Genomic DNA, 25804 nt, shown 5'->3' with positions numbered 1-25804 from the left:
ATGTAAATGTTAAAGTGGGGTGAGGAACGACTAGATGCGATGTGCCCATCTAGAGCTGCCAAATCTAAGTGGCCACTTGTTTTGCCTACAGCACAATATACCTCTGCTTGGTTGTGTTGCTGGTCAGAAATATACATACAAAATAACAGAAGGTGCTGCTGCGCCAATATATTCACAAAAGTCTTACATGATTATACAGGTGCCATCCATTAGCATCAAAACATGGCCTGCACAACAAGCACAGTATCTTCAGCGGAAATTGTAGTGTTATATCTTGCATACAGAAATGCAGAAAAGTGTAAACAAGGTGCACTGTGCTAAAATTTGTCTTGTGAATTCCTACTGTGCCAACTGTGCAGATTGATGACATATAGTTTGATCTGGGAGCTAGCCCAATGCACATGTACACAAAGGAAAATGATTCACCTCTTAAATATGTGAAATGACGCCCAGGTAGGCACAGTAAATTTTCAACTTTGTATGCTTCAGTGTTATGCTAGAAGAAAACGTTTTTTTAGTGTGTTGCTGATTCACAATTATATACCAACTATGCATGCAGGAGAATAATCTGCAATCTTTTAGGCTGCGTGTTAAAATACCATGTATACAAACCCAGGGAAAACATGGGGACGGCGGGAAATGGAAATTCAAGACGATGAGCAAACCGAGAACAAGATGAAAGCAGGAGCCAACGTTTCAACAAGTGGACTTGTCTTCTTCAAGGCGACATATGCTTTCCTCGCCACAGTTACAGATATTAAGAATCAATTTGGTTGATGCCCAGCCTGATACTCCGTGATTATACTGATAGATATGCATACAATTGTTTATCCTTTGTCTGTGGATTGCATTTCACCTACTAACAATTGAAAGATATCAGTCAACGTGAGATGCAAATAGTGTTGTACTTTGCGGAAGGTATGTATATATATATATATATATATATATATATATATATATATATATATATATATATATATATATATATATATATATATATATATATATATATAGCACCAGCAATTATGTTACGACCTTTGACGAGTCATGTAACGCGCTTCACACACCATACTCGCCGCTGGGTTGTTGTGCTTTGAGTGCCACATGTTTTTCTGAGCACAGGTTTCACCGATAAAGATTTAATGCTGTGAAGTGATGTTTCCAGTGCCTTATTCTACACTGTCACGACAACGCAACAATGCTCTGAAGTATATATTTATTGATTTGACAGCAAGAATTCCATAGACATTTTCTGTAGCATGAAGGAAGGAGATGCAGATATGGTAGCAGATCTGAATCAGTATTATTATTATTATTATTATTGTTATTATTATTATTATTATTATTATATACATATTATTACTGTTTTAATCATTAATATACATCATTGTACTGTGTGGTAGTACAATATATAGTATACCGCTCAACACAGTCAGTGCTCAAAGTTAGCCAGGGCTCGAGAGAGTTCGGCCTCTCTTCCATTTTCTAAGCAGGGGTTCGGCCCCATCTTTGCAGGTCAACTGTTGCACTGCGGCACCCATTCGACAAGCACTGTAGGTGATTTTATTGCCAATAGTGCCTTGTGAGGGGAAATTCCAACTCTCCAATTTTTGGAATAATGACTTAAATAAACAACAAATCGGTTTACTACCTCTGTCCAAGCGGCGTGATTATGAATGCCTTAAATTGTTGCATAATTCAAATAACACCCCACACTACTCATTAAAGAACAACTATCTGCCTCCTGATAATTTGAAACCTACTAGGAATAGCCACAAACTTAACCTTGCACCATTTCAACTGCATACTAACCTGTTTAAGTATAGCTTTCCTCATACAATTGAAAAATGGAACTTACTCCCAGGTGAAACTAGGTAAATTAGAAAAATCTTTGTATTTACTTGATTCATGCTGCGTTTATTATACTGATTGTATCTTTTATATTGAAGTTATCATGTTTTTTAAGGCATTGAAGTTGATTTGTGCAGAAAAATATTTTGGTATATGCAATGTACAAACCCACTCCTGCGATAGCCCAATTGGACTACAGTATGTGAAAATAAAAATAAATAAATAAATAAGTGAATAATCAGTTGATAGGGCATGAGTAAAGACAGAGCAACAGCTATTGTTCTACTTCTGCATGCATTTCCCCAAGGCATTGCACATGACAGTCACCACCCTTAATTGCTCGACTAATTAAGATTCTTGGCACAGCTAGCATACTGTATCATGAGTCAGTTGAGTGTGAACCTACCTGTTCGTGAATTATTGAAGGTTCACCTTCGTTTCTTAGTTTACAAATTAATTTTAATTCGTTTATTTTTGCATTACGAGTACAGTGCTATACCATGCATGTACGTACACTTTTGCAGTAAGCAGGTGTGAAACCATGAAATATATTCTTGTAGTGCCCTGAGGTTCTAGGTCCTTTCGGCTCCCCTTATTACCACCGGTACCACTATAGCCGTTACCACCAGTGGTGCGGCCGGTATGTCGATCGATACCGCCGGAATGCTTTATTGAGCGATATATGTGTGAACGTGACACGCGCGGCTTGCCCGTAAATCCGTTTCACTTGCGCGTGCCGCGTCAACAGAAACACGCCGCTTTTCTTTCTTTCTTTTTCTGGTGGAAATGGGGCACAACATCGAATAAACGAAGCTGTGCACAACACGTTTACAAACGGACAAACACGAAATAACAACCACTCTGACTCATCATTAACATGTATAATTGACCAACGATTTGGCGGCTGTCCATTGTATTTGTTAGGTTGTTAATTATGCTGTTTCTCACTGGTCAACCAAGCGAGACTGTACTAGTAATCATGCAAGCCGTTCGTTTTCTTGCATTTCGTGACTTGCTCGTCCGGCTCCTTTTGCCGACGAGAAGCAGCCTATTTCTCGCTTTATCGCCAGCAGCAATACTTTACAAAACGAAATATTGTCTCTCCATTTAAACCCCATTCAACCAGGTTTAATGTCCTCGACATTGAGCCACAATATGTAAGGAATATCGTTTAAAGGCCGCAGGCCAGCTGACAATGGACATAAATCGGAGGGGCCGAGGGGCCAAAGAAACTAAACTAAAACATTGTTTGCCGGGAGTATTTTCTAAACAGCATGTGCCTTATACCTTAAATAAATAAATATAAAATAATCTAGACGGACATATGTTAGAACTTTGTTTCGTTTTGTCCATTTTCAAACTCTTCTAGGTGGCGCCCCAACAGCTCATCGAAATGCACGCAGCGCGAATTCGAATCCACAGCGAGATTTGAGCGCGGAAAGCTGTTATGTGCCAGTATGCTGGGGTAGGCTTGACAACTCAAAATTTTCTATTTGTACTTACGAAGCAGCAGTATTTGACAGAAAAGAATAATACTTTGATGCTCTTCTCACGCCTACAAGCGAGGGCGGCGTGATTAACAACACAGCGTAATGCGCAACGGTGAACGCCAACGAACTGCGTGCCGCCACCAACCTGGACGAAGCATTTTGGTAAGCTCGTACTTTATTTCTTGTTTGCAAAGTTTGTCGCAGGCAAACAATTTCTTTATTTCTAGAAGGATCGCATTTGACTTCGCTACCGTGAGTCTCACGACGTGAACAACGGCTTCTGCGATATCCAGAACGTATTGACGTGCTCAGTGCGCATGCATGATGTAAGACGATAGAATAAGCAGAACTGTGTAACCTCTATATCGTACAAGGGGGAGAAGGCGCGAAGATAATATGTCAGTTGAATAAAAAGGACACATCTCGTTTGTACGCGTCCTTTTGTTTTAGTTACTGCATATTTTGGTAATGTATCGTCATATGGGTTTACCAGCCATGGCCGGACTTGGTGCTCTCGTTCTCGCGTGCAAATCTCCCAGTTGGCTGAGGTGGCACTGTGAACAGCGCCAGACAGGGCGCGATTCCCCCGGTTCTTGAGCCCCTGGCCAAAAACTTATTTCTGGTATAGGAAAAATTTTCACAGCTGTGCACTGTACCCACCGTGGTTGCTTAGGGGTTATGGTGTTGGGCTGCTAAGCACGAGGTCGTGGGATCGATTCCCGGCCACGGCGGCCGCATTTTGATGGGGGCAGAATGCGGAAACACCCGTGTACTTTGATTTAGGTGCACGTTAAAGAACCTCAGGTGGTCAAAATTATTTCGGAGTCCCCCCACTATGGCGTGCCTCATAATCAGATTGTAGTTTTGGCAAGTAAAACTCCATGATCTATTTTTTTACCTCCGCACTATGTGTTTTGAAATGTTCTCCCTTGTTTAGGCGTGTTGGTACAAGCCTTTACCGTAGTTTTAGCTTTAAGATTTGACCATATTCTCTCGGTGCGTAATGCCTTTATATACAACAACCGCGGATAGAAGTTGCGACTGTTTGAGATCGTAGCGCCTTTCCTCTAAGTTGTAGTGATTAGATGTCATTGGAAATGTGTAAGGTTGGAAATGCTTGTTTTCATCCTTCACATTCTAGAATACAAATTTATACTAGGGTAATTAAAACTTGCAAAATGCAGTGTGAAACTTCATACTAAACTTTATTTATTCAAAGAAAATAAACATTATTTTCAATGTCCCTTTATAATAGCATCATTGTGCACTGTGGAGGTGAACTGGTTCGAAGGCACAAACTGACTGAATGGATTCTTGTCTTGCTTTAGCATAACTCAGTTTGAGTATGGAAGAAGAAGTACAGGTGACAGGATGAGCACTAACTTCTAACTGGTCTTATTCCACGACCCTACTGCACATTATATGCGCCGCTCATAGCACACATGAGAAAAACAACTGAAACAACAACCTTACAAGAAGCAGACGGCTGCAGTTCACTGAAAACGTGCCGACCAACTTAGAAAGTAAAGTTCCTTGCCTGATAAAGATAAGGAGGGTGTACTCACGCACACCCTAACGTATTTGGCAATGGCATTAGCCTGATCAGTAATCTCGCGCATCAGTTGAATGTTACTGCATCCTATGATGACACATTCTTTAAAAAAACTAGTTTGCATCCACAAGTCTTGCAATGCATGGCAAGGGGCCTACTTCGTTAACTTTTATGAAGGTTGTAACTATGCTCGCCCAAGCAATCGTTGATACCGCATCAGAACGGCAAGTTGGGCCAGTTGGCTGGGATTCATACTAAGGTTTGTTACAGCGCAACCTAAGACAAGGACAACAGAAGGTACAAAACAGCGCCGTGTCGTCATTTTGTACCTTCTGTTGTCCTTGTCTTAGGTTGCGCTGTAACGAACCTTATTATGAATCATTGATACCCCTTCCTGTCTGTCTAATGTAGACGCCCTTGCACAACAAGGGAAACTTGTATACCATAGCTCAAGTGCAATTAACATGCCCGTTCATGTCTTTTTTTCCAACCAGTGTGTCAAAACAGATATAAAATACTCGCAAACATGCAATGACCACTACGTCACTTCACATTTATTCTGCGATATTCTGCTATCTCAACTGCAGGTTGCCAAGAATGAAAAATTACCAGAGTGCACTACTCGAATGGTGTTCACTGTATCTGATGAGTGTCTTGATTTACCTAATCGATGAGATGTCAGTGAAAAGCTTTGTATGATGGTTACCAATGGCCGGTAACAGCATTTAAGACAGCCTAGGATTTGTGAAGGCACGAGAATGAAAGCCCGTAAAATAAATAAAAGGTGAAAATAAACTGCCCTTACCATGACAATGCTTCTGCGCACTATTGCATCAATCTTTACAAAAACTTTGTCAAATAGGGGCACTGGGAAAGAGCAGCTGCAGCTTTTTCTCGACATGTCAGCAGTTTTGGCGTGCAAGTACAGTCCCTACCAAATGCGAAGTAGCGCGATCTTGGTAACAGTTCGCTTTGCGAACCTTTACAAGACTGTGCCCCAGGTTTGCACATTCATAATATATGCAGTGCACTGATGACACTGTTTCTGTCTGAGACCACTTATATTACTGATGCGGAGCGCATTGTCACGTGAATTTCTAAAGAAAAATTCGCTTGTTTGTTTGTTTGTTTGTTTTCGAAAAAAAAAAAAGACCACACATGAGCTAGGTCGTTGTAATGCTGTTATCGGTCATTTCTCGGCGTATTCCACAACCTTTGCATTGGCACCATATTCGATAAGTAAGGAAATAAACATTCATTACAAGTACATATTAATTGCTTGTTCACAATGGAAAAAAAGAAACTTGAGTAGCACAAACATAAACCTATCAACATAGAGTGGGTGATGTTCACGGAAAGCACTGATTAATTTTTTTCTTGGCCACAGTTAGTTGTCACATCCAGTATGTAATTTAATGGTGGTTTCCGAGAAACCTGTACAGGTCTCCTTCGTAGCTTCATGCTACAGTAGGGTGGGTGAAAATTTTTCCTGTCATGAATTTTACTTGCCTTGCAGGCTTCCACAGAACTGATCTGCCATAATCAAATAGTGCTCTGTAAAGTAAAATAAGGAACACCTTTTCTTCATATACCTGTATTTCACTCATTGACCTTTACCAAGCTACTCATGTAAACATGTATTTACTGCTCGAAAACGGGCAATTCATGCTCCAGTGTGTCAAATTTGCCACCTCCCAGAGCTGCTCCAAAACTTCTTTGACTGCTTCCATCCCTGTATGAGTGGCCCATATAATGTTTAATGAAATTATCATTCGCATCCCAGAAACTTCAACATTTAACATCCGCCTGCCAAAGTGCCTACATCTCAACATTTTGGTTAGAACTGATCACTTTATTTGCTGCAGGACTGAAGCTGTCTTGATATCCACAATACATTGGACACTACATGCAGGATTATGAATGGATACCTGAACACTGCTTGAAGGAGCAAGCTCTACAGCATCACTTATGCTCCTTTCCATGGGTTGGCAAGAGGAACCGTGGCACGCAACTCTACAGGCACCTGTGCTCTTCACTACCTTCGGAGGAGAGATGCATTGGTATGCTGTACATATATTTGACTGTGGGTTCCAGGTGCATTTCTTGCATTGTCATTCGATGTGCAGGTAGAGGAGTTACCTATTGGGCGCACATGTTGGTTAACGATACAAAAAGGAAGGTGCTTCTTTGAACACCGATGACCCTGTCCTCCACTTATTTATTTTAATTTTCTTGTTACCTTATTTTTGCTGATTATATAAAGGTCGCAGGCAATTCAGCCAAGAAAAGCGTTGGTGTAATTAGCTGTGGTTGAAATTGAAATGTAGAAAATATTGAAAGAAAGTCATGAAAGCAGACGAAAGGACCTTGTCTCTGGTGGTGACTGAACCCACAACTTTTGCAGTACACACGCGATGCACTACCAATTGTGCTAACTTGGGTATTTATGCCCTGGGAGTGTTAGCCAGCGCCATTTAGAGCCATGGTGGGCAGATGTGGAACATCTTTTTTTGCACGATGGTGTCGCGCAACACCTGAACTGAAGAGAGCAGGCATGTGGCTAATAAACCCATGCATGCTACCTAAAGGCATCAAAGCTATGAGGTTTCAAACCCTCGCATGAATGAATGAGAAGGAAAACGGGCTTCATTTTTTAAAAATCACGACCATATAAAGCCAGCAGGCAATGAAGCCAAGAAAAGCATAGGGGTAACTAGCTGTGGTTGAAACTGAAATGTTGAATTGGCTCTGCGGCCATCTATCAAATTTCACCGCAATGCATTATCATAACTCAATGGGCAGCACGTTTAAAAATTATAATTCAGAAGACTGCCAGAATTTCAACAAATGAGCAGTTAGCAAGAATGATAGTGTATGCCCTTCTAATATTCTTCGTATTTATGGCACTTATTCGTAACTTTTCCGCTGTCTTATATCAGTGTTTTAATTCGGACCAAAACTGTGCTATAATGTAGCAAAGAGGTTATGGTCTAGTGGCGTAAATGTGCATGTTAATAAGAGGGCAAATTGCCTTAACGTTAACTGACTGTTGCTTAAACTTGGGCAGCCTTCCGAAATATACTTTTTTTGAAGTTGCTGTCCATTGAGTTACACTGGTGCACCGTGTCATGCGAGCTACCACAACGAGATGGCGCTATGTACACGGTCATGTAAGATGCGGAACAACGCCTCTGGGAGAGCGGACCAGACCGTGTAAGCCGAGCCGGCATGTAGCCGTGCTTGTTTTGCATACACAACCTAGTAAACAGTTCCAGTTAACACTTACGTTTTGTCAATCACGTATGCTCGTCACCCGACCATGACATGGAGGCAGCGGTGGGATACTCGACAACGCTGTGAGAAATGCACCACACAAGTAGAAGTCTACACCTACAGCGCACTGCGGTGAATACGAAACTTTGCTACCCATGGCTTCACCTACAGGGTCCACAGCCCAGCACGCAGCTCCACTAAACTCGTTCGTCGTCAAACTGCCGGAAAAACTTGATTTTCGGCAGCCCGAGGAGTAGAAACGGTGGCTCACGAGAAGGGAGTGCTATAGAGCTATCTCCAGACTAAAGACGACGACGAGACGCAGGTGAACACGCTCATTTATGCCATGGGTCGTGAAGCCAAAGACGTCCTAGCCTTGCTCAGGCTCTGTGATGCTGAGAAACTCGACTACAACACAGTAATGCAACTGTTCATAAAAAATTTCCTGACACGGATGAACATGATATACGAGTGTGCAAAGTTCAACAGCCAGAAGCAAGACGTGCATGAGACAGCCGATATGTTCATCACCGAACTCTTCAGGCTAGCTGAAGCCTCGGAGTATAGCGCCCTGAAAGAGCAACTGATCTGTGATAGACTCGTGGTCGGTCCCACAGACACGTAGGTAAGTGAGAAGCTGCAACTTAATGCTGAGCTTACTCTGGAAGCCGCTGTCAACGCTGCTCGCAACATGGCAACAATCAAACAGCAGCAAAAGGACCTACGGCCACAGCTACAATCACTTGAAGCTGTAGACACCATGCACAGCTTCTCGGAGAGCAAAGGAAATAATTCGTAAAAACCAGCGTGACCAAACTGCACTGACATGCAAGTGGTATGGCTCAACAAGACACCTATGGTTCACCATCACACACTATGTGCACAGCGAATGGCAAAACATGCAGTGCCTGCAGTAAAAAGGAACACAGCTGCCATATGCTTTTCCGCTTCCAAAAAGCAGAACAAAATGCACATACCAAGCTGTTTTGGAAAAGGTTTACTTGGACAATTAACTGACCAACAGGATCCTGGGCCATGAAAAATCAATGTGATGGTCAATGGCTTCAAGGTAGACACTGGTGCAGATGTGACTGCCATGCCAACAAGCCTCTACGACGAACAAGTCACGGGAAACCTGAAGCAAGCAAAAGAACAGCTGCTCGGACCCGGCAGGACCAAAAAAAAGCAACGGTTAGACTGCTACCGTGTGCTGAAATGGCTGGTTGTGTCAAGAACAAATTTATGTAATAGACAAGCTGCATGACGCACTTTTTGACGTCCCCCCGCAATCAAATCCTTCAATGTCCAACCAAGTCTCCTTGAAGTAGCGGAGTCAAAAGGCAAGGTCAGCGACCCAGCCAACATTTTATGCCACTATCTCTACCTGGCTACAGACCTGGGCCTACCTTCTCAGGACCGATTACAATATATCGCTACTCCCTGATGCCAAGCGGTGTGCTATTATGTACTCGGGGCGAGTACCTCTGCTCATGTTGCCGGGTGTCAAAATGTGAGTTGGAGAGAACGGAGAGCCTGGGTGTCATCATAAAGGTCGAAGAAACCACAGAGTGGCATGCACCTATGGTAGTGGCTAAAAATGAAGGAGGCGAGCTTCAAATCTGCAGTGACTTTGGAGGGTTAAAATAGAACATTCTGTGAGAATGAGTCTTAGTGCCCACCATCAATGATTGCCTGGCCAAACTCACCGGAGCTGCCTGGTTTAGCAAACTTGATGCTATAGCCGGATATTGGTTACTGGTTACCCGAGTCCCAGAGGTACAACACTTTCCTGACGCCAATTGGCCATTTTAAGTTCCTCCGATTGTCCTTCAGAATTTCCACAGCAACTGAATTTTTCCACAGGGAAATGCTAAGACTGCTAGAAGGCCTGGACGGCCAAGCATGTCTGCAAGACGACATAATAGTGTTTGGCCGAACGAAGACAGAACATGATGCACGACTGCACAAAGTACTTCAGCACCTGCAAGAAGCTGGCATCACCCTAAACGCAGGAAAGTGTGTACTACACCAGCAGTAAAAAATCGGGCCCCTTGGTTAACCCCCTTCTCGTTCATTACATAACGAGGGTCTCGAATCTGGCAACATTGGTGCCTTCAGGTACTACGTGTGGGTTTATTGACCAGTTGCCTTCACCCAAAAAGATCACATACTCGTGATGCCTGCGACAGAAAGGATGCTCTACATATCGCCAAGGTTTGTGAGTGGTGGCACTGGCTAACAATCCCAGGGTTAATTCTAGTAGTAACATAAATACCCCAGAAAATACATGGGAAGACGGTGCTGTGTTAGCTCGATCGGTAGAGCATCACACACGTAATGCGTAGATGTGGAATTGTTCCCCACCTGCGGGAAGTTGTTTCTTCATCCACTTTCAGTTCCATTAAGTTATAATTTCTTTATTTCAATTAGTAAGCAGAAGGAATTTTCCCTGTGTTGTCCTTGGTGCCTTTGTTTGTTGGCGTCTTATGATTAATAAAAATCGGGCCCCTCGGTTAACCTGCTTTCTTCTCGTTCATTACATAACAAGGGTCTCGATTCCGGCAACATTGATGCCTTCAGTTGGCATGTGGGGCTTTATTGACCAGTTGCCTTCACCCAAAAAGATCACGTACTTGTGATGCCTGCAGCAGAAAGGATGTTCCACATCCACCGCGTGTGTGCCATGTTTTCTAAGAAAGCAGGAACTATTCATATAATCTCTCTGGAAGTTCATAAAAGAGGGGGAGGGAGGAAAGATTGCAAAGAAGGGAACAGGGTCAAACAAATTGAGGTGTAGCAACCTCTGTAAACCGAAAGCAAAAAACATTCATACACATACTTGTGAGAAATAGAAAAAAAAAGAATAATTACACAGTCATTCTTTGATATTAAAAGAGCTTCTGATATCAGTTGTGAATTCATGTTTCTACTTCTGCGAAGAATATATTTCAAGTTGTGGATGACAAGTGCATGTGTTACAATGCTCACCTACATTGGTCTTACTTTGTTTTTATATTCTGCAAATGTTCTCTTGCCCTTTCATCAGTGCAGCGTCCAATTTGGCTTGTGTAGAGCTTACCAGAAGTAAGAGGTTATTTGGTAAACCATTCCAATGGCACAATTCATGAACGGTGTTGCATGCCTTTTGTTAAAAGCAGCTGTATTTTTACACTCAAGCGTGGGAAAAAAGCTTAGATGGCTTCTTCGGAACCAGCAGCACGAATGGGGCCCCATATTTGTCATTAACCTTCTTCAGTGAGCGCAACTGCTGTGCTCATGAGGCAGTGCCTCTGGCTGCTTCAAACTACGCACTGTTACCTTTGCTGCTTTCCACTCCTGAAGTTTTCGCAATAGGGATTCTGAGATTCCGATGATGAGAGTGAGGGAGGCCAGCTGTTATGAACATGCCAACGTGAGCAAAAAATCTATTGCGCCTTGTGTTTATACACATTTTTAGAGCCTATTCAAGGCACATTGGGCAATTGTGGGCTTAACATGGATTTAGGCTGGTTCATACAGTAGCTAACCTTTCTTTGCTCTTAGTTGGTAACTTCAGGAAACATGCGTTAGGGTGAGCATCAAATGTTTACCTAAGATATGCAGCATATTGTCAATGGGTTAATGAAGTTGAGTCTGATGAAGTGTTGTCCGGTTAGGAAGAGTCAAGGGAAAAAACAGAACTGACACCGACCAAAGTGAAAAATTATTTAAAGACACGTGGGAGCCTTGCGTACAATGCTTTCACCATGCGTGTCTCATGTGTAAAGGTTAGCCCTTTTCCGTGCCCATTAAAGACATTTCAAATGTTATCTACCGTATTCTCATGTGTCATATTAGAGTTAGGTTGTAAAAGAATCAAGATATCGATGTATGTAAAAACACTTAGAACCACGGCGTTGTCAAATATCTAGTGATGTAATGTCACAAAGCACAGGAGCATTGCGATTATCACATCTCAAAACCCCTACTGCAAAAGCTTAAATTCAAAATGCAATGAAATTTCACTTTGGCTATATTGGTAATAAATTAGTAGTAAATACTACTGTAGTGATCTTGGCAAAGCTGCGGGGCTGGTATCTAATTTTCTTTTTGATATTCTTTTAATACTGTATTAGCAGACGACACATGAACCTGGTGGTTAGTGGCTATGACGAGAGTCCACATCGCCTCCAGGTTTTTATCACTGCAGGCAGCTGCAGGTGGTCCCTTATCTCGTAGGCCACACTAAGGTGCCCTGCAATCTGAGTCATGCCTCACTGCAAGTTACTGGTAATTGTGGCATTCATTTCAGTCTCGGTATCAAGATTGCTAGAACGCTGTTTTGTATTTACACTGTTTGAATCATTTTTTAATGCAGCCCTAACTTTTGTTGTAGTTGGGCTTTAAGGGCTGTAAAACAGCAAAAGCCAGCAGTGCGCACACTTTAAAGCAGCTGAAGCAGCTGGAAGTACTGCCTCATGAGCACCAAGTGATGCACTCACTGCAGAAGGTTGCTGACAAGCATGGGCTCTGAGTTGGGCTGTTTGGTGTTGCGCTGCCAAGCCTGATGGTGGATAATCAAATTGTAGCTGTGGCAGCTGCATTTTGATAGGTGTGAAATGCAAAAATGCATGTGTGTTTTGCACTGTATGCACAGTAGAGTAACCAAGGGGGTCAAAATTATTCCAGAATCCCTCGTACTTCATGCCTCATAATCATATTGTGGTTTTGGCAAATAAAACTACAGAATTTGGTTCAATATATTAGTTGGTGCCCTTTGATGTTCCAGTTCTAATTTTCTTGCTTATAAAAGCTCTGTTCTTGGTATAAATGATGAACTTGTTATTCCAAAAGGCTAACGTTTAATCTAACTTAACTCATTAATTTCCTTTAGTGTCCCTTTTCCATGCATTAAAAGCATGGAACACTAATACATTTGCATTAATTTTTATTTGACTCGTGCTCAACAGCTAGATGCCATAGAAGAGAACTACTACCGTGGGCTTCAAGTTGATAGGTTGCCGTATAAAAGCTTGTCTTTTCTTTTAGAGATAGAAACACCTGAGCCTAGTTTTCTGTCTTTATATAGACCTTCAGGTAGCATGTGTGGGTTTATTGACCGGTTGCCTTCTCACATTTTCTTCAGCAACATTTATTTTTCCTAATACATAGAAACATCAAAACAAAATGCACACGTAGTAAAGGCATTACTTTATCACAAACAGATGTATTTATTGTAATGATGGCCACCATGTGTACCGCTTCGTACACCGCACATTGGCGTCGATTATTCATTGTTGCCTTTGCTTCAGCTGTTTGTTTCGTTCGTTGTGGCTAGGTAGCGGTAGGTACACATAAACGCTGTAAAAACTAAAAAACAAAAGTGACAAGGAAAGATGTGCAGAAAAAAGCCAAGGAGACTGGGATGCCTAGCAGCCACTAACCAAAGAACCAAATCGCACATGGCAACCGTGTTGTGTCGAGGTTGCTGCTGACGACAGGCCGTGCCGGTGTTGCTGTACCGGCGCTTTCATGATGGAGATTGCGGGTGTCCCGAAAGTGTTTAGTACTTTAGTAACAGTATTCAGTACTTATAAGCTCGTTCTGAAGAGGTAAAAATTGAACTTCCATATCTTTAGATTATTTTTTCTACTGTCAGACGCCCTCTAGGCTTGGGAGTATTGCCTTGAGGTTTCAAAGGACGAACGCGCACTCCTTTGACTCAAAGCCCCCTTCCAGTAGGGCTCCTTTGCTGTGCCTGTGTGACAGTGCACATTCTCCCTTGAAGTAAAGGATCTTTGGTTCAAAGGACTTTGAAAGTGCCCGTGTGACTGGGGTATTATGTAGGATAGACCAGGATTTGTGGTAATGGCAGGCTGCAGGAGCATTGTGCACAGATGTAGGTGGTAACAGCATCTGGATATCTCACAAAACATTGCAAAACATGCCAAACTGTGCCAAACTGTGACTGTACACATGCAGTTTGCAAATATAAGGCAGGGAAGTGCAGATTTGTATACTAGGTCTTTTCCATCCAAGAAACCAATAACTGCATTAACAAACCTTCTACAGGGGTCTTGAATAAAGAAGTTGGTTACTTGAACAATATGATGTATGACATGGGTGCATCATGAATCACATAGTTTATATGTCGTGTATTGTGAAATTTCCTGCGAATGTGTCGTTTTTATGTATGTAATCATTGTTTAGTGAGGTTGCTTGATGTCCAGCACCCATTCTCTGCATATCATGTTGGTATTTTGTTTTGTCTTAGAACTGTAATTATGTTTCATAAAACCTTGCATTGCTAAAATGAGGCTTTTGGGGCAGTTTGGTCTTTTCATCCACATTCTTGTTTTTGTCATTTCCCTTACCATGCAAGCATTTTTCTGGAGCACTTGCAGTATTTCGTCATGCTCTTGCGTTTACAAGCCAGATGTCTGTCTCTGAACAGCTCAAACCACTTGTAGCATGCAAATCTGATGCATCATCAATAGAACTCCATAGTGAATGTATTGCTAAAAATATTTTTCAGGGGATGAAGCACTTCTATATCTACAGAGTTTTGCAGCAATAAAGAAGCAGAATGCTTGCATCTGTGTAATCTATATATAATATTTTCTTTGTATCATCTTTTATCTGACTGTCTGTCAGCATGGTAACATTGCATATTATCTTCTTAACATTCATGAGTTCCAAATAGCTACTATAATCTTTTTGTCCTCGCATTTTCTGCAATATCCTTCACCGGAAGGACAACTAGCAGTTCACTTGATTTACCACTTACAGGCAACAAATTAACCATAATAGTAGTGTCATGCCTATTGCTTAAAAGCTCCTAAACGATTTTGCACATCTGAAAGTTCCTTGAATTCATGCAAGCAGGTGCTGCTTATATGATGGCTGAATGCTCATGTGGTTGGTTTTTAGGCCAATGTGAAAGAAAAACGCCAGTACCTATGTGTTGCTTTATGATGTTGACCTGTATTTATTATTACGTTGGTGAACTGTGTGTGCACTCTGAAGATATGCACATTACTGCTGGTGTTTTGTATAATCTGTGTATAATACAACAACATATTATCAAGAACACATTCATTTTATTAGTTTTTGTAATATGTTGTCATGATTTCCTTTCTTTGTCAGTGCTGCAAGGCGTCCTAATACCTAATTAAAGAGATTCTGCAGATATAAAGAGTTGATTCAAAATTTCAGAAACTTTTAATCACTGCAGCTATAGGTTTTTTTAATATAAGCTTTCTTCACTACAAAATGGGGGTTCCTAAATTGGTTATTTGCGCCTATAAACCACCCAAGCTGTATGAAAATACTTTTCAGAAATTGCTCGAAGGTCTATTATACTTAAGTCAGAATAAGAAGATACTCTTTGCAGATAAAAAACATTAATGGTCTATCTCACATAATGAAACATTCTGGAAGGCCTTGTGGTCATTCATAGAAACACTTGTTTGTAGCTTTGTCAGTGCCGTGATGTTTCAACCTTAGCCTACAAGATAACGATACTCGCACCATGTGAAATTTTCGCGAAGTATTCTGTTTGTGCATTCTGCGACTTAAAAGGAAGAGGTCCGGACACTGACCAAAATGGTTTAAAGTACTTATTTGAATTTATTTGAATTTGAAAACGTAAAAAACTATTTTAAACATTTTGGTCGGTGTCTGGACCTCTTCCTTTTAGTATGCATCATCCCGACCAGACGGGCTTTCGTCATACTCTCCACTTCATCCAGTCTGCAACTGTACAATGGGCTGTAATTTTTCCTAAAATCTGAGGTGGCCAAGATGCACTTGGAGTGGTAGCATTGAATGGCCAAGCACTGTTGAATAATTGGTGATGCTATGTTTAAATATTCATGCGGTGTCTGTTTGCAATACAATCGTACAAAATCTATTTACGTTTGGTTTTCCAGAATGCTCCCTATCAAGCACTGCCATCTCAACAGTACCATGGCTTTTTGTGTGGATTCCTTCCCTTTTGAAGGCCACCACTGTTTGCACAGCATCACAGCCTGCCTGCCTTGATCTTGTGGAAGAAGAAAATACAAAATGCCTATTTTTTGAAATGCATCCATGGCTCCATGCAACACCACCTGTCGTCGGGGTGTTAAGGCGTTTTGCAGAGAAAATGTAATGACGCCTTATGTGTGCCCTGGTGGCAAAGTGTTTGCCTCTTTGCCTGTGTAAAAATTTCACACTTATGGATACTGTTAAGGGTTCCTGTATTATATTTTCTTTCACATCCTAAGAAATTTTTATTTCATTAGAAAACTAAAAATTATAGTTGAATTGCTGCTTTGTGTGATATGCAATATTCAGCTGAAGGTGATCAGCAGAGGTCGAACAAGTGTTATATCAGGTGGAGAAATTTTTTTGAGAAGTGGACTTCTTCGTTAGGGTAACAACCGTTTTCCTTGGCAGTATTTATATAGTTCACTTTTCTCCACTCCATGGATATCCAGCAAAATGAGTGAGTGCATAGAGAAGGTGAGGTAAGTTTAAATGCTCACCATGGGGGTTTAGTTGGGGTAGCAAGGTGTGTAGAAGTATGGGAGTTTGGCAGGTTGCTGGCACCAATTTCTATGAGTGATCTTGTTGTTTGTGTCTATGTCAGTTATATAATACGAGGCGTCTTCTGAGGCCAGAAATATTGAAAAAAAAACTCCTTATATTTGTGGAAATTCAGTATGTGCCCCTGGGGCTACTACGAGCACTTGGGGCCACTGGGTAGATGCAGCTCTCCAATGAACTTTTTTGACACAAACTTGTGTATGTACACTGGGTGTGTGCCACTGCATATGTGCCACTCTTTAATGAACCTCTTTGATGCTGACTTAGGTCATGGGGCATCACAACACAAACCTATGTAGCGACATCTGTGTATGCAAGTAAGCGTGAGCTGGAATTGTCTGCTTGGATTTTCTTTCCCTGACGACGACTAGTCCCCTTGTTGAATTAACTTCAGCCTGAGATATCACCTGTTTGTCTACTGTTATCACATTATGCCCATTTTGCTGTGAACTTGTCATGTTCTCTAGCTGGCAAGCTTGAATTTCAGGTACTGCGCGCTAAGGAAATTGATTCAGAGTGGGTGGTACCACCTCTGCTTTTTCTTTGCAGCTGTGTGTTACATGAGAGAATAAGTTGTACGTAGATGTCTATTAGAAATAGCATAGGTATTCAAAGGTACTTTCATTATCTTCTAGGTCATTGGTGCTGTCTGGCCTCCTTTGCATCATATTTTGTAGCATGCTTTTTACATGCAAAAACAAATGTGGCCTGTTCTAATGCATGCAAGGACTGCCCAATAGCTCATGATGTTTTGAGCCGCTGAATTTCAGTCTTGGCTGCACTTGTGGATTTTCAACTGTACTGAAGTTTGCAATATGCTTGAATTTCCTGTCAAACTGGTTTGCTTGTATGTATCCAATTTATTGAATTATTTCACTTTCATTATGCTAATAGTCATTGATTGTACTATCATGCTGGCACATTTGATTCTGGAACTGCAATAAATTTCCAGACATTTTATTGCTTTGTCATGGTTTTTGCACTCGTCAGACACAATCTACTAAACACACACACAAAAAGAACTCCCTTCAACCTCGTAAAATTCCCAAAAAGTGCATAATAAACTCCCAGACCTACCTGTAAAAGCTCTAATAAGGAGCTAAAATGCACTCCCAAAACATCTGTTTAAACCTCCCTTAGTAAAACAGCTCCCTAAAGCTGTAAAAATTCACTCCCAAGCATTCTCCTATATGTTCCCATAAAAAGCAAAAATCGAACTCTCAAAACTATCCATAAGTGCTCCCTTAAGCAGAGCTCCCAAAATATGGGAACGGTTGCTCCCAGGTTTACACCTAAGCACTCCTACAAGGAGGTAAAATAATTTCCCAAAGGTATCCTTCAAAACGCCCTTAAGAAGCCAAACGTTTCCGAAAATATTTACGTAAGAACTCCCATCGCTTCTCCTATAAATTCCCATAAGAAGCAAAATAAAATACCCATGTCAACTTGTAAAAGCTCCCAAAGCTCCTCATAAGAACTTCCATAGTTCTGGTGTTCAAAAGAGGAATGAAAAACTCCCAACGTTCCCCATATAGACTCCTGCAACCACTCGGGGGTTGGTGTTCAAAGGAGAATTAAAAACCTCCCATAATTCTCCATATAGACTCCTGCAACCACTCAGGGGTTGGTGTTCAAAGGAGAATTAAAAAACTCCCATAATTCCCCATATAGACTCCTGCAACCACTCAGGGGTTGGTGTTCAAAGGAGAATTAAAAAACTCCCATAATTCCCCATAACACCACCAAACACAAGGGTGTGAAAAAAAACTCCGTTCGAATGGAGGATATTGTCCTCCCTTAAGGGCTGAAGTTATGCAACGAGGCCAAAACTCCCTAAAAGGGTCAAACCTGTTTACAGTGTAGCATGTAAAGAGCTGCGATAAGCGGCTCCGGCACGGCGAGCACTTTGAAAGCACATTTAGCGGCCGGATTCTCGAGACCACCGAGAATCACGCGCATTGACTCTACCAGGTGCTTCAGCATCTTCTGTACGCTCTCCTTCTCATTGTGTCCATCTCCTTGCTTGCCCCGTAGTATCACTGGTTATGTAGGTCCTATAATTCTTGGCTTCATGGCGCAGAGGACCACTAAGGCCTGCTGGCATGGCCGTGGGCCTACAGGCAAATGCCATTCCGTGTCTACATCAGCCAGTGGAGGTGAATATTAGCCGCGCGCTCCCCTCTACCTTTAATTAGCGCTAGGCGCCGTTACCGTCCTCGATGCACACACAGGCAGAGGTAGTCGTGACGCCTGTGCCCCGCTATGTACTTCTTCTGAAATGGCTTTATGACGCTTCATTCGCGAGCGTTGGTCACTTTGGCGAACAGATTGAGCAGTGTCTTTAAGTGAAAGTTGGTCTCTTGCCGTTTTTCGAAGAATACGAACTTCTTGTTTCATCTTCGGGCATTCCTTCGAAGTCGCTTAGTGAGAGCCAGTACAGCTGGGACATTTAAATGAGGACGCCTCACAGTCGGTGGTATTCTGCTCTCCGCCGCAACGCAAGCAGGTGGCTTTGCTTCTACTAACAGCGCTCACATGCCCTATCTTGAGATATTTCCGGCACTGAATATGCCTCGGAACGAATGGTCGCACACGGTGCATCTCGTAGCCCACTTTTACAGACGCTAGTAATCTCGAATAAGCAAATATTAACTTGATACATCGGGAGTGTCCCAAGCGGTGAATCTCAAGAATGCGCACCGATGACCCCAAAAGAATATTGAAGCCCGCGTGCTTGTTTTCAAGCTCCACGTCGGAAATCACTCCAGTCGTTGTCTCCTCCCGTAAGTATTAAAGGAACGCACGGGGATTGCGCTTAACTGTGAAATGGTCTTTAACTTCTCCAGTATTGCAAAATTTTTCACATCTATTGTCAGCATGTTTTTGCGAGCGTTGATCCTGATCTCGTTGATTTGCCCAGGGGCCACACTTTCAAGATATTCGGTTAGAAACTGCCTGCTGAGGGAGTTCATGCTGTGTGACGGCGGGAGGGGCACGTAAGTAACCATGATAGCTTCCTGCTCACTCTGATTTGATGAAGTCGCCTCAGTCGACGTACGGCGCATCTTCTTCATACGGCGGCCAATGACTGCGGTGTACTTGCTGTCAGAGTCCATGGCTTCTCGCGTTGAGCTCTCGCAGGGATCGAGCTGGTCCGAGCTTCCAATGGACGTCGTCCAAAAATAAGCGATGAAGTAGACGACTGACCTTGTTCAGGTTGTCGCGGGAACATCTTGCTCACCCTTGATAAAGTGACTCTCACGAAAATGGCAAAAACGTAAAATACATAATAGTGAGAGGCCCAGATCACCAGTGAGCTCTTGGTACTTTTTTCGCTTCCTCCTCGCTGTGGGTTCAAAAAGGTCGGGCAAGTCTAAGGGGCTTTAAACCTTTCTAACGCGGACAAGTTGGGTAAAAGAAACCTCTAACGAAGGGGCGGGCAATGACCCAGACAATTTTGAACGCTCGACGTTGATAAAATTGTTATGACCACGCACACGGCGGGCTGACATATCAACAGTTCTTATTTACGAAATTATTTGTGAAATACCACGGCGCATATTTTCTTCCGTGCCTTGTATCATTTCTCAAAAAGTTGTGCCATACCGAATCTTAGCTTATTATTCATCTTCGGATCACTTCACCGAAGATCAATGTAAAAGCCAAATCCTTCGGAATTACGGAATCAAGAAATTAAGACCCGATGTATTGCCAAGCCTTTTTGTAGTACGAGCAAACACGCTTTTGAAAGATTATCGATGTAGTGCACCATCATCGGTTCTTATAAAGCCTAGACCCACCCACGCCTGTGTTTAAAAAAAAAATAAAAGGTAAGAATCCACATACAAAAAGCTTGTTGTTGTAATTTCTCTTGGCGGCGTTGAAGTTCAAATAAAGCTGATCAAAAGGCGCCGTTCGAGAAAAAACACTCCGTTAGCTTCCTTGAGAACACCACCACCACCGTTGACACCTAAGTCGAAGGGATCGCAGTGGAAGGAGCTTCGATAAAGCAGTGCAACGTGGATACCGGCAGTTATTGGAGTAACTCATTTATAAACCTCTCCTGTCATAAACGCAACAACCAAATCCTTCAGGTGGGCAGTACACTGCGCGCCAAAGGGGCGAACGTTGGGAGCGTCTGCTAGCTGTACCCGGCCGAGCTGCCGCCACCGTCGGCGCCCGGAAGGAGCCGAAAGAAGGAGCGCCTGCATAGGAGGATGTAGTGTTCCTGTATATGCTCCATGTATACAGGAACACTAGGAGGATGAGAGAGGAGACGTCGTTTCTTTTAAATCATTTAGTGGTCCTAGGTTGACCTCCTCTGGCAGTTGCTACGACGAGACGTTCTTTTGAGGGATCGCCAGCCGTTTGTGCGCTGGCGCGAGTAAGGGGAAGCGCGAGAGAGAAAATCTGGGGGTGCTTTCTCCTTGATTATATGACTCGGCCTAGGCACTATGGAGGAGGCTTCTTAGCGCGTGTTGTAGGTGTTTGTCTCTAGGCGCGCCGGCATTGCCGAGTGGGGTCCAGTGCCAGATTTGGCAACCGCTGTGTCGGACAGACTGTGTCACACCAGCGGCGCCCGTGCTAAGTCAGTCGTACGTAACTATATTTATTCAATCGTGTTGTTTACAAATTGTAACAACGTGTCATTATTTCGCATTATTGGTGCTGCTTCCAGGGCACTCAAGCGGCAACGGGGACACTAGTGGGGTAGAGTTTACGCTCGGACGCTGGCAGTCGGCGCAGTAAAATAGTTGAAGCAGTGGGCACTGACGCCCGATTTGGCAACCGCTGTGACGGACAGACTGTCTCGTACCTGCGGCACTCGTGCTTAGTCAGTCGTGGCGGATCATAGCTTTCTCGCGCCTTACGGCGATGTACCTTGTAATTAACTTTACAGATGTTTCTGTGGGAGCAGTAGCGACCGCAATAAATCCCCGGCCACATATATTGAAAATCGGGAAGGCAGAGTGCCTTAGCAATCGTGGTTGAACGAAAGTGGCTGAAAGGCCGCCGGTAACGATGACTGACCCAGCGCCGCAGGGGTGAGAAAGTCTGTCCTACGTACATCATCATCATCATCATCATCATCATCATCATCATCATCATCATCATCATCATCATCATCATCATCATCATCATCATCATCATCATCATCATCATCATCAGCCTGGTTACGCCCACTGCAGGGCAAAGGCCTCTCCCATACTTCTCCAACTGCCCCGGTCATGTGCTAATTGTGGCCATGTTGACCCTCCAAACTTCCTAATCTCATCTGCCCACCTAACTTTCTGTCGCACCCTGCTACGCTTCCCTTCCCTCGGAATCCAGTCCGTAACCCTTAATGACCATCGGTTATCTTCCCTCCTCATTACATGTCCTGCCCATGCCCATTTCTTTTCCTTGATTTCAACTAAGATGTCATTAACGCGCGTTTGTTCCCTCACCCAATCTGCTCTTTTCTTATCCCTTAACGTTATACCAATCATTCTTTCCATAGCTCGTTGCGTCGTTCTCAATTTAAGTAGAACCCTTTTCGTAAGCCTCCAGGTTTCTGCCCCGTACGTGAGTACTGGTAAGACACAGCTGTTATAAACTTTTCTCTTGAGGGATAATGGCAACCTGCTGTTCATGATCTCAGAATGCCTGCCAAACGCACCCCAGCCCATTCTTATTCTTCTGATTATTTCACTCTCATGATCCAGATCAGCAGTCACTACCTGTCCTAAGTAGATGTATTCCCTTACCACTTCCAGTGCCTCGCTACCTATCGTAAACTGCTGTTCCCTTCCGAGACTGTTAAACATTACGTTAGTTTTCTGCAGATTAATTTTTAGTCCCACCCTTCTGCTCTGCCTCTCCAGGTCAGTGAGGATGCATTGCAGTTGGTCCCCTGAGTTACTAAGCAAGGCAACATCATCAGCGAAGCGCAAGTTACTAAGGTATTCTGCATTTACTCTTATCCCCAATTCTTCCCAATCCAGGTCTCTGAATACCTCCTGTAAACATGCTGTGAATAGCATTGGAGAGATCGTATCTCCCTGCCTGACGCCTTTCTTTATAGGGATTTTGTTGCTTTCTTTATGGAGGACTACAGTGGCTGTGGAGCCGCTATAGATATCTTTCAGTATTTTTACGTACGGCTCGTCTACACCCTGATTCCGCAATGCCTCCATGACTGCTGAGGTTTCGACTGAATCAAACGCTTTCTCATAATCAATGAAAGCTACATATAATGGTTGGTTATATTCCGCACATTTCTCTATCACCTGATTGATAGTGTGAATATGATCTATTGTTGAGTAGCCTTTACGGAATCCTGCCTGGTCCTTTGGTTGACGGAAGTCTAAGGTGTTCCTGATTCTATTTGCAATTACCTTAGTAAATACTTTGTAGGCAACGGACAGTAAGCTGATCGGTCTATAATTTTTCAAGTCTTTGGCGTCCCCTTTCTTATGGATTAGGATTAGGTTAGCGATCTTCCAAGATTCCGGTACGCTCGAGGTCATGAGGCATTGTGTATACAGGGTGGCCAGTTTTTCTAGAACAATCTCCCACCGTCCTTCAACAAATCTGCTGTTACCTGATCCTCCCCAGCTGCCTTCCCCCTTTGCATAGCTCCCAAGGCTTTCCTTACTTCTTCCGGCGTTACTAGTGGGATTTCGAATTCCCCTAGATTATTCTCTCTTCCATTATCATCATGGGTTCCACTCGTACTGTATAGATCTCTATAGAACTCCTCAGCCACCTGAACTATCTCATCCATATTAGTAATGATATTGCCGGCTTTGTCTCTTAACGCATACATCTGATTCTTGCCAATTCCTAGTTTCTTCTTCTCTGCTTTTAGGCTTCCTCCATTCCTGAGAGCTTGTTCAATTCTATCCATATTATACTTCCTTATGTCAGCTGTCTTACGCTTGTTGATTAACTTCGAAAGTTCTGCCAGTTCTATTCTTGCTGTAGGGTTAGAGGTTTTCATACATTGGCGTTTCTTGATCAGATCTTTCGTCTCCTGCGACAGCTTACTGGTATCCTGTCTAACAGAGTTACCGCCGACTTCTATTGCACACTCCTTAATGATGCCCACAAGATTGTCGTTCATTGCTTCAACACTAAGGTCCTCTTCCTGAGTTAAAGCCGAATACCTGTTCTGTAGCTTGATCTGGAATTCCTCTATTTTCCCTCTTACCGCTAACTCATTGATCGGCTTCTTATGTACCAGTTTCTTGCGTTCCCTCCTCAAGTCTAGGCTAATTCGAATTCTTACTATCCTGTGGTCACTGCAGCGCACCTTACCGAGCACGTCCACATCTTGTATGATGCCAGGGTTAGCGCAGAGTATGAAGTCTATTTCATTTCTAGTCTCGCCGTTCGGGCTCCTCCACGTCCACTTTCGGCTATCCCGCTTGCGGAAGAAGGTATTCATTATCCGCATATTATTCTGTTCCGCAAACTCTACTAATAACTCTCCCCTGCTATTCCTAGTGCCTATGCCGTATTCCCCCACTGCCTTGTCTCCAGCCTGCTTCTTGCCTACTTTGGCATTGAAATCGCCCATCAGTATAGTGTATTTTGTTTTCACTCTACCCATCGCCGATTCCACGTCTTCATAGAAGCTTTCGACTTCCTGGTCATCATGACTGGATGTAGGGGCGTAGACCTGTACAACCTTCATTTTGTACCTCTTATTAAGTTTCAGAACAAGACATGCCACCCTCTCGTTAATGCTATAGAATTCCTGTATGTTACCAGCTATATTCTTATTAATCAGGACTCCGACTCCTAGTTCTCGTCTCTCCGCTAAGCCCCGGTAGCACAGGACGTGCCCGCTTCTGAGCACTGTATATGCCTCTTTTGGCCTCCTAAAGAAGACGCTGAAGGTCCTACGTACCTTCAGACGCAAAGCACTGATTGTGTTGCAGAAGTCCGGCGCGCGGTAGTGCTGGGGTTAGCGTCACAAGTAGGCGGCTGGACGTAATTATATTTATTCAATCCTGCTTTTTACTAATTGTAACAACGTGTCATTACTTTTCACTACTAGGGGCGCCTCCAGGACACCAAAGCTAGGTCCCGGAGTGGTCCGTGCATTGGGGCTCGGCGTGGTCTGCGCGTGCCAGGGGTGTATAAGATCGACTGTTCGCTGTCGCAGAGAGCCAATTTTTTATGCGAACATCTCCTGAAACGCTTCGTCCTCGGCGGCCTCAACACACGGGCTGCCCTGCTTCCAGCTCTGATCACCGCCTACCCTTTGGGTGCCCTGAAAATCCTGCGCCGCCTGCGCGCTTTAGTTTAACCGCAGGTGCTCTCCTGAAGCCTTCGTTTGCCGGTTACATGTGCCCTCCTGGAGCAGTGCTTGTAAAAAATCCAATCTATTGTGGCGACGAAAAAAGCGACCCGCGACTTATGCACCAGTCAGAACCTTGCCCCTTCAGACACAGCGGTCACTAAATGCGGCGTCCGTGCCCATTGCCTCACCGCGCGGGCATCCAGCAGCAGAGCGTAAACAAACTCGACCGCACTCCGCAATACCGGCATGTCTAGGGGACAAATGCATACAACACACGCTCAGAAACCTCCTCCTTAGTGCCTAGGCAGACTCACATATATAAGGGACAAAGGCCCCCAAATTTTCTCTCTCTCGCACCCGCTATTACTCGCGCCTGCGCACAAACGACTGGCGGTCCCTCAAGTGAACGTCTCGTGGGTTAAAGGCCCTCAATTTTTCAAAAGTAGCGCCATTCTTAGATCTTTCCGCCACCCCGCTCACCCTGGCGCTTCCTCCACGCCTCCTGTCTCCCCAGCCTCCTCCGCTCCCCCATTGGCCAATCTGTCTCACGTAGAAGCAGGCGCCGCGCTCTTCTATATTTTCTCTTTCCAGCGCGCTCCGATCTCCATTGTTGGGCCTACGCGACGAAAGTACGGCAGTCGGAGTGACGGAATGCGTTAGCGTAATGTAATGTGTTAGGGCCGAGAACTTAATTGCGAGCCGTGCTGCTGCGCCTTCGGTGGCCGCAACAGACACAGCGAGGGCAAAAAGCTTATTGCTTTGCCATCCGCGGGCGCAACG

The 25804-nt window shown here is 43.5% G+C and overlaps 1 long non-coding RNA gene across 1 annotated transcript; it reads left to right on the top strand.

Annotated features, from left to right (window-relative positions):
- Positions 1–3224: 3224 nt before the first annotated feature.
- On the top strand, positions 3225–16249 carry LOC140212866 (uncharacterized). The gene is made up of 3 exons (XR_011889831.1): positions 3225–3503; positions 6759–6953; positions 16077–16249. It is a non-coding gene; the product is annotated as an uncharacterized lncRNA (long non-coding RNA).
- Positions 16250–25804: the final 9555 nt, after the last annotated feature.

This window comes from Dermacentor andersoni, chromosome 8 (genome assembly GCF_023375885.2).
Source record: "Dermacentor andersoni chromosome 8, qqDerAnde1_hic_scaffold, whole genome shotgun sequence".
In the NCBI taxonomy this organism is placed as follows: Eukaryota; Metazoa; Arthropoda; class Arachnida; order Ixodida; family Ixodidae; genus Dermacentor; species Dermacentor andersoni.
Note: the sequence above shows the minus strand (reverse complement) of the source record. Positions and strands in the feature narration are given on the sequence as shown.